Below are 26,978 nucleotides of genomic sequence, written 5' to 3' on the forward strand. Positions count from 1 at the left end.
TCTGAGATGCGGTTGCTGGGCAACAAAGTTCTGGAGAAAAGTGGAGGTCATGATTCATGCTGGTGTATTAATCATACAAAACAGACGTAAATCCAGTGTATTAATCACACATAAAACAGACACAAATCCAGTGCATTAATCACACATAAATCATGTGTAAGGTAAGGTGTATTATACACCTGGCCTTCATGGTACCTGACAAGCACTTTTCCCATGAAGGTAATCAGGACTGCAGAGCGCTGTTATTCCAGACAAGAATTCATTTGACCATGAAAATGACAAATTCATCTTTAAGCGACAGAAAAGTCGGGCAGAAACAGCTTTTGTGGACGGTTCTTTAATTGAAAGGTGAATCGAGAGTAAGGCAGGCCAGAGGGTCTAACAATGAAATCAAAAGAAACATCCGGCTTTCAGTCAGGCCTCGTGTGAAATTCTGTTCATAAGCTCTGAGAGGACACAACACCGGAGCAGTTCAGGAAGTAATTACATTCCCTTAAAAACATCCTCCGTGGAGTCGTCAGAGATAAGTTAAGTTATCTCATCCACACTTACCACCTCACGCTCCCTTTGTTACTCTTCAGAAACGTGTGAGAAGGGAGACAGAAAAAAAAGTGTTGGCAGGGTGCTACAACCTTCTGGAGTACATCCTGGTATTTCTGAAGCAGCGCTGCACAGTAACACCACAGAGCCCTGCCGGTCGGCCAGTTTCCATTCTCCCTGCCCCACGGCTGCACGCTGCAGAGAAACTGCAGCTTCCTGAGCCGTGCGCCTGGCCCGGGCCCAGCCCCGACGCCCCCAGGCCCAGCACCGACACCCCCGACATCATTAGTTATGTGTGCGGCGCACGCGATTGGCCGGAGTCCGCAGCAGCGAGGCGTAAGTGGATTGACCCTTGACCCCGGCATGGCGGGGTGAGGGTTTGTGGGTCAGGATTCCTCAGGTCATCGCTACATAAACCTCCCACCGCGGCTGCATCCGCGTGCGCCTCATTTCAGCGCGGCCTGTAGGACGTCTGCACACAGTGTGCATTCGCTTCTCATTCTGCCTGATAAATCAGACTTCATTCACCACAACACTGTTTGCCAATTTCAGCGGCAGTGAACCTGGCCTCTCTCCGGTAACGGACTCGCGGTGCGGTGCAGACCCTATGCATGTAAACGGTGCTGGGCTCTGAGGCACGGGTCCAGGGAGGTCACGCGCGATGTAGTTGTGATGTCACGGCGCAGTTGACTACACACAAATAAAACACGGACACGCCTCACATCCGGACACGCCCTCACATCCGGACGCGCCTCACATCCGGACACGCCTCACATCCGGACGCGCCTCACATCCGGACACGCCTCACATCCGGACACGCCTCACATCCGGACGCGCCTCACATCCGGACACGCCTCAAAACTAATCAACTAATCATGTAGTCTAAAAGCGTCAGCGCTGAGGATCTGCGTATCATTCATGAGGGTGAGCAGCAGCCAGTTTTGGACGCATGCTGGCAAACAGAGAAGGGACACGGAAACGCGAACAAGTGTAGATAAGAGCAGCCTGACGTGACCAGCTCCTCAGCATTAACAGACAGACGGGCGATCCTCCTGTCATCACTCTCACCTGGCTGTCTCCCCGGCAACCAGGCACAAGCCATCGCGTTCCTTCCACCGGCCCAGAATGCACTTTAATTAAAGGCGCTGTCGCTACCGTTTAATTAGCCATTTCACGGATCTAAAATTAGAGGGCCGGGTTCATGTAGTGTCAAGTGTGCACTTCACCCTGACTGCCCAACTTCGACATGAAGTCGCTTTCTTCTTCTAGCATTAGTTAACTCGTCTGGCATCCACTGACATTAAAATCTGAAATCTAATTTGTCATTCAAAATGAAAAGCTAAACTGCACAGTTTTTATGAGACTACTGGCCCTCTTTAGGTGCACATAAAATAAAAGATCCAAAGAATATGAAGGTTCAGAAAAAAAAATTAAGCAATGCTAGAAACAACTCCACCTCATCCAACAGGGTCCACCTCAAAACAAAAAAACTGCCACCGTACGGGATCGCCTGTTCACTTTGAAAGAAGGGAAGACATCTGACCAATAGCGTGCCAGAATAAAAGTGTTATGTTATAACCAGCTCCTCACACATTTAATTGGCAATGTCTTATCGGAAGAAATGGGGATAAAATATTTTCTTTGGGCTGTATGGATCAGTTTGTACTTCAGGTCATCCTTGAGCTCACTGGAAAAGCCAGTGACTACGTGACCTTGGAGCTGAAGCATTAGTCCTATCACTTCCTCAGGGAAGCCAAAGATTCATATGTAAGTTGAGAACACTCCTTCCCAATACAAGTATGCACTGACCATAGGCCCCAACACACCACAGCCCCCCCCCCCCCTCCCAGCACCAATGACAGCTGCTCTAAGCATGTGCATGCATGTTTACACCTGCTTTCCCCCAGTAATGTGTGCAAACAGCTACAATGCCATTGTTAACAACTTTAATAAATCATATCTAATGCATATTTTATATTCTCTCTGTTCAAATTCTTGTCGTCCTATATTCGGAAACCTGAATATTACACATTGAGACCAAAATTTGTGTTCTAGCGACTCACCACCCAAATGGGTACTCACACCTCCTCAACCCTTTGAAGAGCAGGTTCTTTGGAATGTTCTATTTTTCAGTGTTCTAGAACTCCATTACTTTTCTCCATTACCAGCAGCGATTGTTCCGTCAGCATTAGAATGTCCAGTTAAAACCATTCTAATTGCATATTCGTGGTAACCCGCGCACCTTAAAGGGTTGATACTGCAGGTGCTGAATATCACAGCTCTACAGGTGACATGATCTCTGCAGCCTCACGGGGCCTTGACTCCGCCCCTAACGGTTTCCCAGCCAGAACCAATGATGTATAATTAATTTCCCGTCATATTTCCCTGCCGCCACTGTGACATCATCTCCACTTTCTTTTCACCCAATCAAATGCAGCCTGACTGGTTGCAGAAAACAGCCCTTGTGCAGCAGCTCCCTGTGTGCGTACGCACTGCGTTTGCCCCAGGAGTCTGCAGACCTACAGAAGCGCGCTACGATAACAGTGTTATGCATTACATAACATCTCCATAACATCTCCATAACATCTCCTGCAATTCTATTGAAACGTTAGACACACCACAACTGGAGCAAAGACACAATTATGCCTACTTTAGACATTATATAAAAAAGGATTATACACTTTTACATAAGAGGAGTTAGAGAACCTTAGTCAAGTAGCACATTTATATTGTCCTGGAAAAATACAATCAAAGCCTTGGTTCAGCATAAAGGACATACTGCACCATCAGATTCATGTTACAAACAGCAGGTCATTTATTGGTCAGTTCAAATGCAGTATTTTCAATATTATTTCATCACTAAGATTATTTATTCAAGACTGAATATGTCAAATTTGAGAACCAGGAGTCAGTAATTTTAATAAATACATTCAGAGCAATTTAAGGACATGAAGTACTGGGGAAATGAGTTCAGCAGGAGCAATCAGTAAAAATTACAAGGTTCGGCGAGTTCACTGCCTGCTGAATTACTCTAATCAACTGCATTCAGTCCTTTTTTGACAACTCAATTCCAAAAATTATTTGATTAAATTTTGTGAATAGCTTGAGTTTTAAGGCCACGTCTTCTGCATCCCCCTATGTTGATAAAGATCACGCTAATTTTCAAGCTGTTTCAAAAAATACATTCATACACACTTGGACAGTTTGTGCAGATGCAATAGGGAGCTAACTAGCCAGGTAGCTATTTTGCTTATTCATGTAATGTCACATCATGCCGGAATTCAAGTTAGTTTAGCGACAATGAGGAGTTTAATAGTTTATCTATTGTTGAGACTAGCTATCACAGAATTATTAGCATTTATTATGAAGGTTGCAGGTTTGGATTTGTACAGTTTTCACATCTTCCGTGTGCTGTCCTTTGTGTTTAAAAAAAAACAACGCTTCCATTTAGCTGGAAGACACGGCTTGCGCAGTTAACTAAAACATGATTTATTAAACGCAACCAGCTGCACGCTCCGTGGAGCGGGTGCCAGAGGGAGACAGTGTGCTGAGCGACATGAACACAGCGCGTCTGGAGCGAGCCAGTTTCCGCTCGCGCGTCACATCCTAAAAATACGCGGAAACTCAATCCACACACGCACGAGACTACTAAAATTATTCAGCGCGTATTCCGGCAGCTGAGACGTGTCAGTTTCTCCCCCGGTAACGCCACATCTGAAACTCACAAACTGCGGCTCTATGAAGGGATCTACACGCAAAAAAGGAGCTAAATTATGCATAATTAGGGGAATTGGGAGACATCATTGTGCGTTGTAGAAGGAAAAGCTACAATTTTGGGACTGCTTCACCTTTCAGAAAAAAATTGGCCTTGATATACTGCTCTATTGCAAATAATAATCCAAGTTAACCTTTACCATCGGTCAGGGTGACAGAAAGAACACTACAAGCTGGTTAAACCTGGCTTTATCTTTGCAGCAGAACGGATGAGTCCTGCTGGAATAGAAGGCTCCGAGCGCTAGCTGGGTGAAATGGCCGCGAGAAGCAGTCAGGACAGGCCACGCTCCACACTGAGTCCGCGTTCACCACTAGCCCGTTAGCCTACTCGGTAAGGCTGACCCTTTGCTTTCCACTCCACACTGTTCACCACTAGCCCATTAGCCTACTCTGTTATGCTGAAGCCACACTATACGCGGCGACGGCCGCCTGTGGCCGCGCCGCGTCCCCACAGCCGGCGGTTTGAGGGCGTGTCACCTATTTTCGACAGACAGTTGTGTTCGTTAAATGTTGACCGGGTTTAATATCGTGTTTCATATTCATTGTCCTGTCTGAATAAAAATCATTTTTGCAGTAACCCAGATCTGAATTTTTAGTCAGCTGCCTAGCTAGGCTGTTTAATATCTAGCTAGTGAGTAACAACCAACAACAAAAACATTGTCTGTCTAATTAGCCAGATAATGCCTTCAGAGTTACATCTGGTCAGCTAGCTAGGTGGCTGGTAGAAACGAACAACTTGCAACTAATACATTAGGAAGATTTTTTTGTTTGTTATTGTTTGTTGTTACTCACTATAGCTACACATTAGTTAGCCTAGCTAGGCAGCTTATTAACATTTTTCAGCGCTAGGTTACTGCAAAATGATTTTATTCTAGACTGGACAGTGATAGTAGCTAACAGCGATAACTAAATTGGAGAGCCACCGACAATTTCAGAGACTTTTCTCCACGCTATTTCCTCTTATCAGTGTCTCTGTAGGAGATTTTATTAAGTTGGGAAGCCCGATACGGAAATTACGAGTTAGGTCCTCCATTGTGGAACGATAGAATGTGGAACTAAAATTAGAAAAATTAGAGAAAAATAGGGACAATTTACTTGACGGATCATTAGATCAAATCAGATTGGTTACCGCGATGCGGCGAGGGGGTCAAAGTTGAATTTTTGCCATCTCCACTGCAGCCTCGCCGCCTCCCGCTGCGCCGCCGGCAATCCCAAAATGCCTTGCGGGGTCTGGCCGCCATCCCTCATTCAAAATGAATGGAGGCGGCTCTGCCGCGCGGCGGGGTCGGGTATAGTGTGGCTTCACCGTAACGCTTTTGCGTCTTCCAAACAGGGTAACCAAGCAGCTGCAGCTTGGACAGAATGGATCTGCAAGATTTCTCCCCAAACCAAACAGAAAGCAGATACTGCTCCAGCCCTTAAGTTATTGCGCTGGCAACCAGTTTGCTTTGGAATCGATTGCTAAGTCCTTTTACCCTTTTACTTGTGTTTTTTTTGTGTGTTAAAAGCCCCTAATGGTTCAGCAATCAATGAGACAGTGAGTCATTAGTATCCTTATGGACAAAAACAAGAAGTGAAAAGCTCTGTACTATGGACACCCAGTTTCCTCTGCAGATAAATACATTTTACTTGAGTAAATGCCACACAAAATGGCTGAAGAATCCACACGTCTCTGCAAGGGTTCAATTTTTTATGAATGTGTTGATTGAAGGTGGGGGTAATGAATTAATTTAAAAGTAGACACCATTCGTGGGTCTGGATGGGGCCCATTTGTCTGCTATCCACTCCAGGCTACACCGGAGCCAGCTGTGGCCGGCAGCCCCGCACAGAAATCGGGTCTAGCGCCAGCCGGGGGCCGGAGGATGTTTAGTCAGCCAGGATGACTGCATCTCATTGCACACCAGCGACCCCTGAAATGCCAGGAGTGCCGATATATACAATTGGGATGCTACCATCTTACAAAGATCAGTGAGTGTAGGAAAGATGCTCACCTGCACGTGCTGAAGGCCCGGGGTCCAGACAGCCAGCACCCCCTCCCCCCTCTCTCCCCTTCACATGTCCTGCTGGGGGAAATGGTCCCCCCCGTGTCCTCTGGGAGAACGAGTTACCTGCAGCCAAAAAAAAAAAAAAAAAGAGTAAAGACGAGTAGTAGAGTAAAAAAGGTTTTGAGTATCAGCAGCCTCCTGCCAAATAAGGTGAGATTTCCATAGTCCTGAAGCCTGTTACTTTCAGAGTAATCCAGTAAAGAGATTTTGACTTGCTTTTGGTTCACCGAAACAGGCACTTTCCAAACAAATTAATGTTCAAACAGGCCTGCAAATTGGCCAGTAAATCTCGTAAACCCGCAGTTTTACACTAAACCTGTTAAAATAGCAGGTTTTTTTAAAAACTGCCCTTAAAAAATTCTCCCAAAACACATAATGCGCAGAAGTCAGCAAACGGCACAGTCCTCTCTCTGAACGCCCAGAGAAATGAGTTCACAGGTCGCCGTTCGTTAAAGAGGCTTTAACAGCTGAACGCTTGTGGTGTGAGTCTGGAGACCTCAGAATGGTCACTGTGGCAGTAGTTCGCTGCCAAATCCAATTTGCAAGCCTAACAATACACAACAGATTGACGGACAAGTCGATTAAGACCTGCCTTCTCCGGCCCCAAGCACTACCCTCGCCAACAGAACAACCCTCAATGCTGCGGGTGGACACACCTCAGGCCATCGCTGGGTGAGCTTTCTGTACAGGATTGAGACACGATCGCACACACCTCAGACCATCGCTGGGTGAGCTTTCTGTACAGGGTTAAGACACGATCGCACACACCTCAAACCATCGCTGGTGAGTCATCGGGGTGAGCTTTTTACAGGATTAAGAGACACAGTCGCACTAACACTAAAGGCCACGCTGTGAGCTTTCTGTACAGGATGAGCCAACGATCGACAACCTCAGACCATCGCTGGGTGAGCTTTCTGTACAGGATTGAGACACGATCGCACACACCTCAGACCATCGCTGGGTGAGCTTTCTGTACAGGATTGAGACACGATCGCACACACCTCAGACCATCGCTGGGTGAGCTTTCTGTACAGGATTGAGACACGATCGCACACACCTCAGACCATCGCTGGGTGACCGTGCTGTACAGGATTGAGACACGACCGCACACACCTCAGACCATCGCTGGGTGAGTGTGCTGTACAGGATTGAGACACGATCGCACACACCTCAGACCATCGCTGGGTGAGCATCGCTGGGTGAGCGTGCTGTACAGGATTGAGACACGACCGCACACACCTCAGACCATCGCTGGGTGACCATGCTGTACAGGGTTAAGACACGACCGCACACACCTCAGACCATCGCTGAGTGACCCTGCTCATCGGGGAGTGCTCATTTTTTTAAATGCATTTCAAATGAGGAATTCCAGTACCCAGAAACTGTAAAATCATCGATTACAAGAACGCTCATATAGCCCTTAGTTAAACACACAGGAGGCCAAATTCACAGAACAACCAAATTATTCAATTTGTAAAAAAAAAAAAAAAGACTGCACTTCAAAATGAAAAATTATTGTATCCAAAGCCAATCCATCATGTTCACAGCCGCAGATGAAACAGATATGTAATTAATTAGCTAATGGCAATAAATCACTGGACTTCCTCCTGGCAACGCGCTGTTGGTTCTGGTTTTGTTTTCTAGTGACATGCGGTTTCCTAAAAACTCCAAAACACACTAGTGCCGTGTGCAGGGAATGAAAGGTTTCCTCTAACACAGGCACTGAGCACAGGGAATGACAGGTTTCCTCTAACACACAGGCACCGAGCACAGGGAATGAAAGTTCTCCTCAAACACAGTTTTCCCTTTCACAGCCCAGCGCTTCCGAAGGCAAACTCCGGCCAGCAGCGCTTAGTGTTCCGCGTGACAGGCTGCTTCTCGTTCAGCAGTCTGTACAGCAGTCCGTACGGCAGTCCGTGCAGCAGTCCGTTCAGCAGTCCGTAAAGCAGCCCGTTCAGCAATCCGTAAAGCAGTCCGTGCAGCAGCCTGTAAAGCAGTCCGTGCAGCAGTCCGTACTGAAGTCCGTGCAGCAGTCCGTAAAGCAGTCCGTACAGCAGTCCGTACGCGTGGGCGGGAGATCCGGGAGGCCTGCAGCTGGGCGTTTATCTGAGCATCCTGCCACTGGACGGCTCCACAGGGGGTAACGGGCCGGATAAAGAGGGGCGTTTCCCCCGAAAACAAGGCTCTTCCAGGGCAACCTCCGCTCTTTCAGGAGGCAGGAGTGGGAGGAAGAGTCATGGGTCTGTTTTCCCGCTCGATCTCCCTGTGGCGGGAATCCAGTCCACATTCGCCCTTAACTCTGCTTACTGATTAAATGCAAATGCTTAGGTTTTGCACACAAGTTAATTTGGGTGACTGTTGAACTCACCAAACCGTGAATGAAAAGCAAATGCTTATATTCCATCAGGAGTCCAACTTAAAGAAAAAAGCAGATTGAATCCAAGCACATATCCTGGATGATGAATTGAGTGATGGAGGCAAACTCATGTTTTCAGTTCAAACACGAGGCCTCTCTTCTGTACAGAACAGACAGTTCCAGCAAAACACGGTACAGCCGATTTCTAAACCTTATTATGCAGGGTGCACATAGGATTTTCTTTATAAAAAACTAAGCAATTAGAAGACAAAATGTATCTTTTTTTGGGAACAATAAAATGTGGTTTTGTAGAAGAAAAGGCTTCATACCTTCAGAGATGAAGACTGTGAACCTGACACTCTGACCAGTAGCTGGAGATGCAATGACAGTGAGCCAGAGAAGGGGGCACAGACACATGCACTCTCTCTAACACAATCGCGCATGCATGCACACACATGCGAGCACACACACACGTGCGCGCGCACACACACGCACAGACACATGCACTCTCTTTAGCACACACACGTTCTCTCAAACACACACTTGCACACACAGTACTGATGCTCTGTTAGCTGAAATATTCAGTGTTTAGGAGCTAAAGGGTGGTAACTGGCCATTTTATTTTGCTTTTCTCTGTTTTCTATTTTTGAATCACTTCTATTTATGGAGTCAGTCACTCAGGAAATGAGTTTACATGGCCGTCCGTTGCTTCACTGTCAGTCTTATTCATAACTGCTTCTGAAACCAAATTATTGCACAATCACAGCAATAACTCCCTCAGCAGGCAAACACACTCCATTAAATGACGTGTGCAGTCATCTTTCCATATAAACATGTTTTCTCCATTCTGTTGCAAGCCACCGATGTCCTCAGAATGACGTCAGGATCGGTTCTTTCTAAAGGAAATGCTTCTGGGCCATGACATGGCTGTGAAATACAGCAGATTATGGCACAGAACCAAATCTGTAATAAATCTGAATCATGTGTAAATGCATTTAGTCTTCAGTCAGAATAAATCCAATATTTGGGTCACGGAACACATAATAAAATAAATCTGTCGATGGAACTATGGACTGCACATACCTGGGTGTATGCCGATAATTTTGCGCAACGGAGTATCATTTAGGCTACATGGTGATTCCCAGCATCAGGTGATAAATTGTCGTATTGTGTAAAGACACCTGTCACATGGTGAGACCGTCTATGCGATGACGAACAGTGCTGTCAGAGACACGCATGCAGCATATTTCTGAGGGATTACTGAAGGCCTGCAAACAAATCTGCTTAAATACTTGCGTGACAAGAAAAACAACGCTATACAATTAAAGTGGTGGCCAGCCTCTGAAGGTCTGCGATTATGAAGCCGTTTGAAGTTGTAAAACGATTCAGGGGCTTAGCGAAGCGGGGGAAAGGGAGGCAGGGATCTCCATCTACTGCTCTGCGGAGGCATTAGACCGGCCCGGAAAATTAATCCAGCAAAAACAGCGCTTCTCACACCCAGGAAGGTTCCCCGCACTAGTGATGAACAATTACGGATTCGCGAGGTTTCACCACACAACGGAGAGCGCGAGCTTAATGACCGCGATTTCCATTATCTTCGCAAGAGGCATCGGCGAATCAGAGCTGGAGCAGTCTTCCACACTCTGTGTACAATCAGGCTGCAGCACGATCAGCCCACTACACCAGTTCCATGCGTCCTTCTGCGTACGTTATGCAAATGGAGCTCTGAATAGTAATACGCCACATAGAGGCTTAAGAGGCCTCACATTCTGGGGTTTCTTGATATTTTTAGTTTTAGTGCACGTTTTTATTTTCCCAGAAAGTTTTTTGCGTTCAATGAAAAATATTTTTGGTGTTTGCAGACGTTTCTGAGGAATGACACATAAAAACTGTCTGGGCCAACTGAAAAAACACAGGAAAAGAATATAAGTTTATAAAAGAATATAAAAACCCAGGAAAATCAACCAACGCTTTATGGACAGGGATATAACCTGAACGATGCCATCAACGAGAGAACCATGGCCAGCAATGTGTTTTGAATATTGTTATATCACATTCCGAAATGAAAATATTTCATAATAGCCTCAGGAAGGAAAAGGGCTGGATGCCAATGAGAAAACAAGATTGATTAATAAAAACAATGTGTAGACCTACATACCCACACACACAAACACACACTCACACACACACGCTGTTTAAACTGCATTACTAGAAGGGATAAAATAAAACGCACCATGGGAGCAGCGCACAGATGAAGATAATCTTCCGGAAGAGGATTTACGCGGCGCTAACTCTGCCGCGCTAACTCTGCTTCGCTCCGACTGGCACCGTTAGCTTTAATGGCCACCAGCACTGCGGTCTTTCTTGTTGAGAGGCGAATTTCCGTCCCCATTTTAAAATACGTAGATGACCGCCTACAGTGAACCCTGACAGTATCGTGCGCACGCAAGCCGAGAAATCTCACATTTCCCCCGCAGCAGCTCTGTTAATTATACGTGTGTGGCCGGCATTCTGACCCAGCCTTCTGACCCAGCACTCAGACCCTGCGCTCTGACCCAGGGCTCCGACCCAGGGTTCTGACCCAGCACTCCGACCCAGCGCTCTGACCCAGGGCTCAGACCCAGGGCTCTGACCCAGCGCTCTGACCCAGGGCTCCGACCCAGCACTCAGACCCTGCGCTCTGACCCAGGGCTCCGACCCAGGGCTCTGACCCAGCGCTCTGACCCAGCACTCGGACCCAGGGCTCTGACCCAGCGCTCTGACCCAGGGCTCTGACCCAGCGTTCTGACCCAGCGCTCGGACCCAGCCCTCTGACCCAGCGTTCTGACCCAGCGTGGCTCAGAGGGGTTGAGACTAAACAGCTCTGGGTGGAGGGCTAATAACAGAAGTGAACCGCTGCATGGCCGCAATGCTGCTGGGCAGCACAGGGCTGGCTACATGGCCACCGTCACACTGCAAAAGCGCAGGGCTGGCTACATGGCCACCGTCACACTGCAGCAGCGCAGGGCTGGCTACACGGCCACCGGCACACTGGAGTCGCCTGGCACGATGGCGCGTGCGGTGAGCTGCGGCTGTGAGGCCAAGCGGGACATAATCACAGCAGCAGAATGACATGTGCTTCCCCGCGGCGCGACACGGCACCCAATGCCGCGAACATCACTCCATTTAACGGGGCCCAATCATAAAAGAGCTGCCCCCCCAGCCAAACCATGCAGTAGGCACGTACTTAGGACCGCATCACGCAGCACAGAGCCATCACAGCTCAGAAACCTCCTAACCTTCACCTAACATCACGCTCTGGGTATTACCTGGCCCTTCAGGATTGCTATGGCTGGCATTCACCTCTACAGAAACCTAAGGACTGCGAAGGTGAAGGTGTGTTTACCTCACATCACATGATGAAGGTGAAGGTGTGTTTACCTCACACCACCTGATGACCGTGACAGAACTTTAGCGCTCGTAACGGTTTGGATCTTTTGGAAAGAGGCTCTTGAGAAATTCTCCAAAATGGCCCCTGTAATTAATTACAGCCCACGTTTAGCTGAAAGCAGCAGCCGTTTAATTTCTCTTTCTGCAGGGGAATGCAGCTTATTGCACTGCAATTCATCTCCGCATGCCAACGTTCGCTTCCCTGGAAATGTGCCGCTTAGCCACCGCGAGCGTGGCTACAGGTGCAGAGCTCCCGCAGGTAGGGCTACAGGTAAGGAGCTCCCGGGGGTGTGGCTACAGGTAAGGAGCTCCCGGGGGTGTGGCTACAGGTAAGGAGCTCCCGCAGGTAGGACTATAGGTAAGGAGCTCCCAGGGGCGTGGCTACAGGTAAGGAGCTCCCGGGGGCATGGCTACAGGTAAGGAGCTCCTGCAGGTTGGGGAGAAACACACCACTCCACAGGAGGGGGTCGAGTCCACGCCAAGCTCTCAGACTCGCCTGCGTAAAGATGCCCCTCTCAGTGCCCAGCGGTGCTGGACAGGCCAGTCTGCAGCTGAAGGGATGTATTTTTGGAGCAAGGCCCCTTCTCGCTTCATTTGTCACAATAGCTTGGCGGGTCAATTTTTCTCATTCCAAATCTCATCAACGTCCGAGGCTTTTTAAAACACCGCGCGTGGGATTGGGGGGGGGGGGGGGGGTTGTTCATGTACACGAAGGCCACCCCCACAATGGAGTTTTGAGAGGAGAATCAGGAGATTACTTCGCTCAACTTCTCGTCAAGTGGCCAATTATCCGGCCGATCGATGCTAATCAACAGCCCGGCACCTTCCGCGGGATCCGAAAGCGCACAAACACCCCTCCCACGGGACCGCGCGGGCAGAATACCGCCACTCCGGCACTCCCCCCCCCTCCCCCCCCAGATCAATCCCAGCCTGCAGAGGAACATCCTGCCAGTGATTAATCTCCAGGTCTGGAGAGGCAGAGAGAGTCAGACAGCCTCCCAAACGAGACAAAGCCCCAGACCGTCTGCTTTAAACGCTCCAGTCCACACAAAGCCCATTCAGCGTGGCTACTTCAGGATCACATGACCACACACATGGTATTGGAGTGATATAGAACCCTAACCCTAACCCTAACGTGTGCTGATCACTTATCAGCCTTGATGAACGCAGGTGAGCGTGTGCTGGAGGTTCTGAGCTTTTCACCATTAAGAATATTCAGGCTCAGGCTCTTCATAAACCAAACTCTTGCAATCAAGCTCAGAATAAACAAAAACCATACACCTATCTGTCTCTCTCCCTCTCTATCTGTCTCTCTCTTTTTCTCTCCATCTCTCTCTCTCTCTCCCTCTCCCTCTCTATCGGTCTCTCTCTCTCTCTCTCCATCTCTCTCTCTCTCCCCCTCTCCCTCTCGCGTGTCGGCAGACAGCAGGATGTTTCAGAGCGTACTGGACGTGAGACAAACCGTGCCGCTCAAACCGCCTTTAGTGATGTCATGAATGACACGCAGTTCCAGGCTCTGGAATGCAGGCAGTGCAGGAAGCTGTTCAGCTTAGAAGTGTTGTTTTTCCATCACCAGAAAGCATCATTTTACGCAGGCCTGTCTATCATCTATCATTTTACGCAGGCCTGTCTATCATCTATGCACCTGCGGTTTCCCAAATACCACAGAATACAATTCAACAGAAACTTAAAACAGAATATCACATAACAGGAAAAGACCACATAACAGTACGTGATAAATATAATACTCTTCAGATGAAAGCATAAAGGACATATTACATAAAACAAAGAACACTCAGTCTGACTTATGACACACAAATAACAACAGACTACAGAGAACAATGACAATAGAAGTGCAGTAGATGCGTTATAAAGGTACGCAAATATTACACACAAATATAAGTTTATTATTTAATATTACACAAGTTTATTACTCTTCTTGCCACCCCAGGTCTGGTACAGAAGCCTGGCCGAGCCGTGCCAGTGCCCGCTGTGACTGCCAGTGCCCGCTGTGGCTGCCAGTGCCCGCTGTGGCAGCCGGTGCCCGCTGTGACTATCAGTGCCCGCTGTGCCCATGCCCGCTGTGACTGCCAGTGCCCCCTGTGGCAGCCAGTGCCCGCTGTGATTGCTAGTGCCCGCTGTGGCTGGCAGTGCCACTGGAGGGGAACATGACTGGGCACAGCACCAACAGGACGGCCCTCGTGTCTAGCAGGCTCCGTCCGCCCGGGTAAAAATGTGCCTGGCTTTGTTCTGCCTTCGGCTGAACCAGCTGATGAGCCATATTTAACCACAGTGTTTGGGTGGCCCGCTTCCATAACCCTCTACACGAATATCATAAAATATTCTACTGCAATAAAGAATGCCTTTGTTTTCTTTCTTTAATAGACTCTGCATTCAAATAATTACGCTTATTGAGGTTACAATGTGTTTGAGTTCATGAAGATCCATTTGCTAATATTTAGGACCTGGCTTTTTCCTGAAAATGTGATCTTGGAATCATTTAACTTGTCACTTGTATGCTCAAGTCCTTGTCAACAATAAGGCAGACAACTATACTAAATAAGGGTCAATTAGAGAGCTGGCTAGCATAAGGGTGCAAATTTCAAAAGCAAGAGTGCCCGGTCTTAACCCCAAAGGGTCATTGTGGGAGCAGAATCACATGACTTAATTGATCACGGTTGTTGATTGAAGGCCATGATTAGTTAATTGGTCGCATCGTGTTGTGATGCTGGGTTAGAATGAAAGACCAAAAGCCTGCACCCATACAAGCCTTCCTCAGACGTGATTGGCTGTCCCCATGGGTTCACCAGGCTGATTAAGGCATGCTGATTGCCTGTGTGATGATTGCTTAACAAGCAGCTTCAGGAAGCTGAGTACCTGCACTTCCTCTGGGAAGTCCTCTGGGATGGCAGAGAAAAATCACCTCCTGCTGCTGGAGGCTGGAGCTAAAGGCTAAAGGCTAAAGTCAAGCTAATGTCACGGCCTGATGAACAGGTTATGAGCTCCACACGCAGGGGCAGAGTCAGGGCTAGCGGTCTGTGTATTTACTCGGGCAGGTGACCCGCCAAAGCGCTAACCTGCACTCAACCTCAACAGCAGCATGCACCAGAAAGCCAGTGCGAAAAATCCGATCTGCGCAACCAAATTACAACACACAGTACAAATGTGCTATGTTCTGTGCTACAACAAAGTAGCCAACGTTCGTTTGTTGTGGTTTGTCAGTTTTGGATGAAAACAAAAGACACTGGATCAACCGACACTGATTTTCTGTTGGGTTTGCAAAATGGAGAAAACATTTTCACAGTTAAAAATTGTAATTTTCTTTTTGGATGGGATGATCTTAGATCATTGTGTAGGTCTGAATGCTAATGAGTCAGCTAGCTACATGACCTGAACTTAATTATCACTTTTTTACTGTTTGTGCAACAACAACATTTTCAGCTCCTGGCTTCCTCCCCTTTGAAAACGCTCCTCATGCAAATATTGGGAGGATTAGAGAGATGCACTAGAGAGTCTGCTAATTAGGTACAGGACTGTTTTTAAATACAATAAAACCTCAGGACTCCAGGGGCACGGTCATGGAGCTCACTGGTAAGAGCTTTAGCCACTTTCAGTTCTGGGGCGTCTCTGCCTCTTGGGTCCTACCACTGTGAACCCCAGTCAGACTCTGCTAATTACAGCCAGAGCTCCTACCTGTGATTCTACTGGGGGCAGGTACTTAATCCCACAGACGGGGGTGGAGGGAGGGGGTATCTTCTCATGCAGCAGAGAGTCATCACAGCTCAGGGAATCAACACCCCCCCCGGGAAGATTGGCCACACTACAGACTGGGCTACACTAAGAGCAGAGAGCAACCTTTACACTGAACCACTAAACACAAACAGCTCTTACGCAACAAATTACAAGATCACATACAAACGGAAATACCTTCTCCACTCTTTTGGACTCAGTGATTTAAAATGCGTGACTCTCCCGTACGGGAGATCTTCCTGCATGCCAAGCAACTGAAAACAATTTTGGATGTCTTTCCACTGAAACAAAGGGATGATGGATGAGGATGGTTTGCATCTTTTATCGTGCAGTTTACAATCCCAGAACTCTCAATGCTGAAGGAGAAAAGGTCAAAACAGCACCCAGCAATGTGGGGCCCCCACCTGGGCCTGCAGAACAGCACCCAGCAATGTGGGGCCCCCACCTGGGCCTGCAGAACAGCACCCAGCAATGTGGGGCCCCCACCTGGGCCTGCAGAACAGCACCCAGCAATGTGGGGCCCCCACCTGGGCCTGCAGAACAGCACCCAGCAATGTGGGGCCCCCACCTGGGCCTGCAGAACAGCACCCAGCAATGTGGGGATGTGACCATGAGCACAATCATAACCAACCGCGGGGGACAAAGGAGCAGGATGCAGGCTGGGAAATGCGCCTAATCTGAATCTGTATGTAAAGGGACAAGAATGTATTTCCCAGCAAGTCGTAAAAATCTGTTGTGGATAAGTATGTCAAACGAGCCAAATTTAGTTATCAATGCTACTCAGTTCAGAAACCTGATGATGGATTCCTGAGGCCCCAGTCAATCAGCACTTTCCCAGCAGACCTCCACAACATCTAGTTTCCCGGAAAATAAATGAGCAGATTTAGCAAAACATTTAATCACTGTTACCTGCCATCTATCTGACTGTGAGATTGGGACACAATGGGGAAAATTACCTCCTGTCATTTTAATGCCAGAGAGGAATTTTTGAAAAGTCTCTGCTTTCATAAGAACGGAAGTGGAGCATCTTCTGCAAATTACAGCAAACGAAGGGCTGGCACCATTTGTAAACAATTAGACAGCACAGAGACGCAAGGAGAGGTATTATCTGCAGACCATCTCTGGTGTTCATGGCACTGTGGCATCAGTGCTCTCTGAAATAGATGATTAATTTCATTATGGCTGAGACTGATGTGCTATATGCCAAAGGCTTCAGGCCACAGGAAGGACATTCTCTGTTGCCGGGAGACCTTAGAACCGAGCAGGTGATAAAACTTAATGGCTTAAAATAAGCTAAAAGCTTTTTGCGGACTGCTGTTGAAAAGAAGGATCTGCTGTTCTCTATTTCCACAGAGCCATGGCAGGGGGAAGGCCATTCAGAGACTACAGACACCATACAGACACCGTACAGACACGTTCGAAACGTAACCTTCACACGCTATTAAAAAGTCCTGTTTATCTATAGGGCCAACGCCACTGCTAACATCACCCTGTTTTACATTATAGCATAAACGCAACCAGATTTACACATTCACGGCAGAGGTATGAGCACAGATGTCAATTTATGAAAGAAAAACTTATTTTATTATTAAGGAGAGAGCTCCCGTCTGGGCAGTTACTGGGTCTCTAGCTTCGTTTGGTAAAAACAAAGCAAGAAAAAAAAGTTTCAGATGACTATGGTTATGCTACTTTTTGAGAAGAACATTTTCTCTTAATTTTCAGTATCAGCGACGTTGGTCTCAAACGAATCACCTTTCTGGTGCACGAATGCTGCCCGCTCGTTTTGGCCAATCACAAGCCACAGTCTTATCTTATGGCCACAGCCTTATGGCTGGCTTTTAGCCGCAAACAGCTGATAGTGACATCATCACGTGTCCCTTCTTTACAGCACAAGATGGATCCCACAGAACCGCTGCAGAAAGGCTCATAATATTTACAGGACTTCGACGGAAAGGCACAAAATATGTTCCTTTATCTTCGCAGGACAGGCAGAGTAATTAACACACATCTTTATTTCCCTTGAGAAATTATTAGGCTGTGGTGCTGGTGCTGGGGAGGGGGGTGGGAGAGACAGCGGAGGGGAGAACACTCGTACCCCTTTCACACAGAAGAAAAAAGGAGTTTTCGAGACGGCTTCGATACCGCACGTATGTCCGTGTGAACACTTTGCGACGGCTTTTAAAATACCGCATTTCTCTTGTGGGAACGGACAGCAGCATCGACGACTGCTTTCTGGGCGGCGTTCGAATTACGTTACATTACATTACATTACATTATAGGCATTTAGCAGACGCTCTTATCCAGAGCGACTTACACAACTTTTACGTAGCACTTTACATTGTATCCATTTATACAGCTGGATATATACTGAAGCAATGCAGGTTAAGTACCTTGCTCAAGGGTACAACGGCAGTGTCCTTACCCGGGATTCGAACCTACGACCTTTCGGTTACAAGCGCAGTTCCTTACCCACTGCGCCACACTCCGTCCTATAGATCCTATAGATCGTTACAGATCTGCGTTCACGCGCACCTATCTCTCAACCGAAAAAATGGCATACAGAGGAAATACCTGGACCCATTGAGAACGCGAAAACTAATAACAAATAAATGCGACCACTTGCACTTCAAAATGTAACATGTTTGTTTGTCTTGCCGGAAATTGCAAAAAGATTGCAGCGAAAATAAATAACAAGTAACGTTATAGCTTTGGGCCTACATCAAGTGTGTTACTATGGTAACGGAACGTAAACAATTCATTCACGAGAGTTGAGTTCTACTGTGTGTGAAAGGTAAAGACGGCTCGAATACCGCATTACAAATTCTGTGGGAAAGGGAACCTGTTACCGCATCAGAGGCGGCTCAGATGCGGTATTAGCTGTGTGAAAGGGGTAAAAGATGCTCAGTCTGCTCACGAAGCTATTAGCTACATATCAGAAGGATAAGACTTACGGAAGTCAGTTCTCTAGCCTTGCGTGCAAATACATACTCACAGACATAGAAACACCATAAATCATACAAGCACATGTTCACACAGGTATACACACCTACAACACACTCTCTCTCACACATACACAAACACACACATACACACACATACTGACACACACATGCAGGGCCTTTACTGTGTGTTACAGGCTGCAGATAGCTACAGGCAAAACCACCTCAACATGCACCATCTTCCTAACTAACAACCACAGCATCTATATTTACTGCCCTCCCAAGGCAACCTTACTGCACCAGTTTACATGCCAACACTGTGTTCTCACAAAACCTGAATTATAAATAGGCCAAGTGGAGTGTGTGCGCGTGTGTGTGTGTGTGGGGGGGGGGGGGGGCATCTACAGGTACACTGACTGAAGCAATACCCATGTAAAAAAAGTCTCCACCAGCATTCCTCAGAGAAGAACCTCCACAGTCTAGCATCAATGCCAAAGGGTCAAACTCTGACAGTACCACTGCAAGCTTTTCTGGCCCAGGAATCCTGCAACCTGACTGGGGACAGTAGATTTATTATAATGGATTTGATTGGCTGGGAGTCTTTGTCTTTCACACACCCACATTTGAAACATTGCAGGCATTTAGCAGACGCTCTTATCCAGAGCGACGTGCACAACTTTTTACATAGCATTTACATTGCATCCATTTATACAGCTGGATATATACTGAAGCAATGCAGGTTAAGTACTTTGCTCAAGGGTACAACGGCAATGTCCTACCCAGGACACAAAACCAGTGACCTTTAGGTTACAAGACCAGTTCCTTACTACACCGCCGCCACCTCTCCCTGAGATGTGCTTCTGTATGCATCTTCCCCACGTTGGCACAGCTAGCATCAGTGGAGGATAGAAGTGTGCTTCTCTAATGTGGAGTTTTCCTTTGAGTGAAATATCTTGTTGCTAATTGAGACATCTTGCCTGCCTGCTGAGAGCGTATGAAAAAGTTTGATCTTCCGGCCGTTTCTACGGTACGCAGTTTATTTTAAAAGAACAATCCAACAATAGCCAGAGCATGTTACTACTTTCGTAATATGTCCTTTATTTAAATATGTTCTCCTTAACGGAGGTTATGGAGGAATGTGGGGGTTTGTGTCTCATACAGCTCTGAAATACAGTTCTAAAAGTAACTGGAAAGCATTTGTTCAGCAATGTTTCCTGAGGCTGTACATGTACGCACGTTATCGGGTCCTTCTTCAAAAAATTATGTTTAATTCTATTTATGATTGTAAATATTTTTTATGGTTCATGCAACCTGGGACTGCTGCACTCAAGGAAAGAAATACCAACAGAACATAAAAACAGATATGTTCTCTTAATTGTGAATAAATGCTATAATATTAATCTGTGCATATGTACAAGAAACATAACATCACTGTGCAAGCTGCTTAGGAATTAATCGAGTAGCATTGACTTGTTGCACTATACCTGCCGTTGTAAAGCCAAAACACAACCAGATACTTCTGCAAGTATCTTATCATTCATTAAAATGTTTTATTGAAATTGACCTATTTAATCAATAAAATTAATCGATCAATGTTCATATTAACGATTAACAGTTAACCGATTAACTGATAATATCCCTAATTCTGTCATATTCTGTTAAAAAAGATTTTTGTTTCTGCCCTTGTTGAGTTGACAGCTGTGCTGATCTACTTCTTCCATTAAGGTGGAAACTCAGTTGTGGTTTGCATTTTAGCTGAAACATGAAATAGGGAGGAATAGGCATCAGCAATATGGCCAGTCAAATATCAGTTATTCATACTGAGAAGTTATTTCCCAAAAAATATAGACCTACATTTCGTGCATCCCTAAAAAACACAGCGGTAACCCAAAGACCCAAGGCCAACATTATGTTCTGTCACTGCAGACTCCTGCTCATAGTCAGCTGACCACTCACATTTTCGATACACAATCCCACACCAAGACTCCGGACATAATAACCCTCACACTGAGGGGAAAGGGAGACCAGGGCAGTGTTTATTTGGGTGAACGATGGCCGTGAAATTGGCCTGTCAGTGAATGTTTTGCTTCGAGCCTGACGGTCGACCACAGGCGCAGGAGGAAGTGGTGCAGATGACTCAAAAGGAAGTGGTTTCCTCTCCGAGCGACGGTTCTGCAGAGAGCCGTTTGAAATGGAAGAGGCTCAGGAACGACGGGGAACTCTCTCACCGAGTCGGGCGAGACGCACCTCAAACTGCCGATTTATCCGCAGACAATGAACACAATGAAGACACTTATTAGCCACCTGCAGCTTACACAAATTCAGAAGCGCCGCGGTTACTTCCAAAGCACAGTGTTCAACAAAGAAAATGAGCCACAGACTGGCTCAAGACTACTCAGTGTTTAGCCATATGCGTCCAGCAGACACGGCCAAGATTCAATCAGGCCTACTTAGCTCCACTTAACAATTCCTCCTTCTTAAAACTCTTCTGGATTCTCGGACACCCATTTGAAAGACTTTTGAGAAATATTTTCAGCACTCAATGTCACTTGCCAACACCCACCTGAGTGTTGAAATAGTTCCGTTTCACATTCTATTTGATGTTCTGGTTAAGTCATTCTCTAACGCAGAGCGACAGGCTTCAGTGAAACACCAAGCAGCCATGGTTTGATAAGGGCTCTGGTGGCTTAGCATATGGGATTCCTGAGCGCCATTATCTGACCTCTTAATCACCCCCCCCCCCAATCCCCCATCAGAGGCTGACATTAGAACAGCACATTCAAATTTGGCCACCGATTGTCAAAACTAAAGTCTACCACTCAAAGTCTTTTTATATAAGCGCTTAAATATAAAGCACATAGTTTATGCGGTCTACAGAGCTTGCTGATGAACGGCATCACTGTATCTTCTGAGAGGAGACTGGTGGCGAAACGCAGCTGACTTGGCAGTTCCTTCAGTGAGTGATGCACCCAACAGGAGAGCAGCGACCCCAGAGATGCAGCTCTAATGAGGTTTATTACCGGTGCTTAGCTCCAGAAAAAAGGGCGTGATTCTGTTTTCCTTCACGGGTGAAGTAATGAGAAAGAGACGGAACCTAATTTCCTTTCTGGGGAAATTTGGGTGCTGTTAGAGCGATTCACTTCCCTGAAGAGAAAACTCCACGCTGCACTAGGGGGGGAGAAACCTGGGCCCAGAACTCCACTCACGTCACCCCCCCCCCCCACCCCCGCTCAGAAAGCTCCTTACTCCGCCTTCCACACATGTTTGCTGACAGGATAATCAGGCCCTGAGCCTCTGGTGTGACATCAAAGCAGCACTAATGCGTGTAAACAGTAAAAGCAGGGAAGACTAATCAAACCTTAAGGAACTGCACACTCACTGGGTACACCAGCACAGCGACACATCTGAGCATTACATGACAGAACTAAATACAGCCTAAAAACTTCCCTACCTAGGATTATTTAACACTGCCTTTCATTTGTTAAAAATACAAGTGTGAATCATTAAAGCCTATGTTTTTAAAAAAAATAATAAAGCTAGGCTATATAGTACAGGGTGTGATAATACTCTGCAGTGAAACAAACACTGTTCTGAATGTGACCAAAAGAAATGAATCCCAAAAATGACAGTGTTCCCTCCTGAAATCCCTTCCCCGCTTGCATCAGACTTCCTGGCCTTGTTGTTGAGTTATTTAACGTTTGGCAGGGCTGCCTGCTCGCGCTGCCCCAGCTGAGCGTGGAAAAGGGGACACTCCTGGAAAATGGGTTCCTGTCGTCAGTCAGCAGCGAGACAGACAGGCAACTTGTTTGGCCTACAGGAAATATTTTGGGTTAAAAAACAGTGGATTGCCAGCGAGACTTTGGTTCCCACCCCCACCCTGAGACTGGAACTTTTCAAGGTTTTCCACAGAAATAACCACAATGGCCAGACCTCTAGTCCCAACAAGTTCCGTACATTTTAAAAAATTTTATTATTGATTTTATCATGAACTCACTGCAAAATAAGAACAAAACAAACACAAAAACTGACACCCCCATTTTAAAAATGTAGCTATGCTTTCATACTAAGATCTAGCTAGAATGATGTACAAGATCTGTAGACCCTCTGCCTCTCTGATTCAGCTATACCCTCCCTTAAGAGAAAGCAATCGAAAAACGCAGGTCTTGTATGTCAAATAGACGGTGTCTGATGGTAAGGAGAGAGAGAGAAGTGTAAGTGCACTTACTCGGGGGGGAAACAGACGCTCCAAACCCCGCTGTATCAACACCGCGGTGCATCGCAGCCGTTTCCTCCGCTCGGTAGAGCGCAGTTCATAAACGGTCAGCTAGAGAACCAGACGCACGTGCTGGGTCTGGATCTGAATCTCAATGCGCCTTTTGTACGGCGGCTGCCGTTTCGACACGCTCGGTTTGCATAGGCGAAGGGCAGTAACACACCAAACTGCGGTTACCAGGACCTTAACCCAACACTGAGGCCCTCGGTGTGGGTTTTCCATCACAGTCGAAACATTACAAAATTTTATCCGCACAAAAATAATTAATATACATTTTATCAAGAAGGTCCAAAGGGCAAAATAATTCATTCGTAATCATTTGAGCATGACCTCCCAAATAATCATTTGGCCTTAGAATTTTGGGGCATGGACAAGTGGGGACAAATCTTTTCAACAACTACCCATGAGGAGCACAACTGCCAAAGGAGCACAGCAGAGAGGCTGTAATGTACACCTACGCTTGCCTCTTAGAAAGCAGCAATTGCTCCACCTGGTAGGTAAAATAGTCAACTCTGATAACACTAAAGAAATGCTTTAAAGAAACGCAGCTTTTAAAAATGAAGCTCGGAGACGGTCGGTTTCACTTCCTCGCAACTTGCGTTCTGCTTATGCAAACTCGTATTCTCTATCGATCTCTCTATCAAGTTCCATTCCATATTTTATTCAAGGCGTAGCTACATAACCTAAGCAAAAAAGTCAAGACTTGTATTGATAACACACAAATTATTTCATATGTTGATGAATAGTAGACATTGAAGCAGAACAGACTACTTGCATTTGGTAGAAAATGTTTGGCCTACGTTCTGCTGTAAAATCACTAATTACGTGAACTATATCAGGATGTTCACGTGAATAACTGTTTTCATTATATAGTAAATAAGACGCATCGTAATTCAGTTTTCATCATTTTGTACCACCCCCATCCCGAGCAGGGGCTTTCCTTCACTAGTCAGTAAGTAAGCATACCTATTCTTCCCTTTTACGAATACCCAAATCATTTCGGTGGTTTGCTGTCTGGCTTCTAACCAGCTGGTAGTTTATTTCATTGCCAGACTGATGTAGTCAGAGAGGGCCCCTCAGTCCCTGATCTGTTCCAACAAGAGGCCCCTTCGTCCTACATGGATCCTGTCCAGGCACCAGGAATTCGAGGAGACGCAACCGGGATTCATTACAAATTACTAGCTGAAATTTTCTAATTCAAATGTATCATCAGAAAAGTGCCTGGCAGGCAGTTTCAACCGTTTAATTAGCTGCCTGAACTACACTTTTTTTGGTAGATATATATATCGATAAATTGCTTGTCTGCAATAAATACTTTCTTAAATTACTACTACTAAATTACTATTATGAAAAAAATTAAGGAGGTTAATATTTGATGGTCAACTAAACAGACATGTCCTGCAGCTGTCTTGCATCATGCAAGTTGCATGTTAATATTTGTAAGCTTTCTTAACAGAAAAGACACCAGCACCACCAGTATTGTCTTACGTTAAGATTCTTATCAATCTTATTTGTTTTATCCAAGTGTAAATGACGCGTGCCTTTTCTGCAAGTACATTGGCTAACTCATTAGCTGATCATCTTTTCCTTCGTTGTATTACGAAAAAATGGAGATTAACACTGGCAATCCAGCAGTTAGCAAACGTTCACGAACTAATGTTTGTATGAGATGCAACCAAAACAGTATATCATCTACTCAACGTTTACAGACAGACCACATGCCCCGGTTTACAAACACAGGGTATTCTTTAAAAAGTGCCTTCGACCCACCTCCAAACACACCTACGCTTGCAAACTAACGTTAGTTCACACAATACAGTTAGCGTGCACGCTAACGCCGTGAATCCACAGTGCCTGGTGGTACCGACCAAACCCAAGATATCTAACAACTAGCAATAACAGCAGCTCGGTGATCAAGATCAACCCGTTTCTTAACAGCATGAACATATAACCAACAATACCGTTTACTTTTACACCTCGCAGCTCGCTTGTTTAAATGGTAAGCGTCCATTTCTACATTGTTAGCTAGCTTGCTAAGTAGCTAGCTAGCTAGCCAACTGGGAATCCCATCCAAGTACATTCATTACGTTACACACAAAACCTCAGTCACAGCGCGCGGCGAGAGGTGTGAAACGACAGATAAACCAGCATGGTACTTACTTTTTGATCGAGTCGAAGTGTTTTTCAAAGAAAGAAAACACCGTTAACGTTGTAGATTGCGCTTTTAATATCTTCCCTCTTCCAGCCGCAAACATTTAAAAAGAGCTTAACGTCATAGGATGAGTGACTGAATCAACTAACAGAGCAGGGCACACAGCAAGTTGAAGTGTCAGATTACACAGGCTATTCTACTGTAGGGCCACGCTTCGCGGCTGCTAGCAAACTGTGTCCCAGATTTTCAGTGAATGGGAACGCCACTGGAACACCCAGAATAGAATAAACAGGAAAGATCTCGGACCGGAGCCTGAAGTGTCCTCACGGCTTTAGCTGGCTATGTAGCCAATATTCGATAGCGGCAAACATGTTCTATTAACTGAATTGTAATCCGGGCTTTTCTGTATTTCCCTTCTAATGCCGAATTCAGTGTAAATGCTTACGTGTTGGAATGTTTGTTATTTAGAGCCGCTGTGTAAATGTTTACTAAAAACAACGACAATAATAATTGTTATTATAATAGGCTACGTGTATGAATTTCCTTTCCACTCTTGAACTGAACATGTTAGCGAAACGTGAGACTGGTACACTGAAGCATCTGGGTTCCGCATTTTACAGTTTGCCAGGATTCGACGGAAAGCTCAGAATAACAAAGGCATGTTTGAGAACGGCAGCGGTAGCAGCAGCAAGCTTGGCTGGGTGGTGACGTCAAGGAACAATGACTGTTCCAGCAGTGCCGAGACACAGGGACACGGTTCTTACCCCGGTACAGCCGTGGTCCCGGGCAGCCACTGCATACGCGTGTTTTTGTTATCAGTTCTACTCTTTTTTTCTTCCCTTAAACATTTAACGCAGCGCGGGACTGGCGCGTTTCCACTGGCTTTATTTGCCCGTGAACTCCTTTATTTTTCACACACGGTTTGTGGCCAGATGTCCAGTCTTTCAGCAGTTAGCTGACTTCACATGCCAGTCTACATTTGAATCAAATAAAAATATAACCGCTTTCTAAAGAAATCATACAGCTAACACATTACAGAGAATGAAAGTATAAGTTGATCTGACTCATTAAATGTCCTGGGGTGTGAATGTGGTTCATTTATTCTTCATAATGTGCATTGCTATTTCTGACTAAATATGGCCAGAAGAGGGTAATCATCCCTCATCAAAAGGGTCTTAACAAAAAATGAGCAGCTTGTTACAATTCAAAGCTCACAATGCAGATCAGCATACCGAGCGGCTCCCTGGGACAGAGTTTGCGCCCTGCCAGGGCAGACCCAAGGAGGCCCAGATGACCGACACACTGCCTCTCTAGCAGCGGTTCACTCCCAGAATCGCACGCCAGGTACAATCACCTGACCTCTCTATATCATACAGCACGGCCAGGTACAATCACCTGACCTCTCTATATCATACAGCACGACCAGGTACAATCACCTGACCTCTCTATATCATACAGCACAGCCAGGTACAATCACCACCTCTAATCTGCACGCAGGTACATCACTACCTTATCATACAGCATGACCAGGTACAATCACCTGACCTCTCTATATCATACAGCACAGCCAGGTACAATCACCTGACCTCTCTATATCATACAGCACAGCCAGGTACAATCACCTGACCTCTCTATATCATACGATGACAGCAATCACTGACCTTATATCATACAGCACAGCAGTACAATCACAGAACTCTCATATCACAGGCGAATGTAC

At 46.3% G+C, this 26,978-nt stretch overlaps 1 protein-coding gene and 1 long non-coding RNA gene across 6 annotated transcripts in view; one reads left to right on the plus strand and one right to left on the minus strand.

Moving 5' to 3' along the window:
- Positions 1 to 25,571, minus strand: part of LOC135244438 (zinc finger MIZ domain-containing protein 1-like) — a 68,548-nt gene extending 42,977 nt beyond the window's left edge. For 2 of the 5 annotated variants that reach the window (XR_010326965.1, XM_064316706.1), the window contains exons 1-2: positions 25,267 to 25,570; positions 6,306 to 6,422 (exon numbers count right to left, since the gene is read on the minus strand). The gene's annotated coding sequence lies outside the window, so the exon portion shown is untranslated. Of the gene's footprint in view, positions 1 to 6,305; positions 6,423 to 25,266 lie in introns of all 5 variants that reach the window. The other 3 variants (XM_064316709.1, XM_064316708.1, XM_064316707.1) reach the window with 2 other exon arrangements.
- LOC135244440 (uncharacterized) lies at positions 4,104 to 5,979 on the plus strand. Its single transcript, XR_010326966.1, has 2 exons — positions 4,104 to 4,645; positions 5,648 to 5,979. It is a non-coding gene; the product is annotated as an uncharacterized LOC135244440 (long non-coding RNA).
- Positions 25,572 to 26,978: the final 1,407 nt, after the last annotated feature.

Source organism: Anguilla rostrata, chromosome 18 (assembly GCF_018555375.3).
Source record: "Anguilla rostrata isolate EN2019 chromosome 18, ASM1855537v3, whole genome shotgun sequence".
Taxonomy (NCBI): domain Eukaryota; kingdom Metazoa; phylum Chordata; class Actinopteri; order Anguilliformes; family Anguillidae; genus Anguilla; species Anguilla rostrata.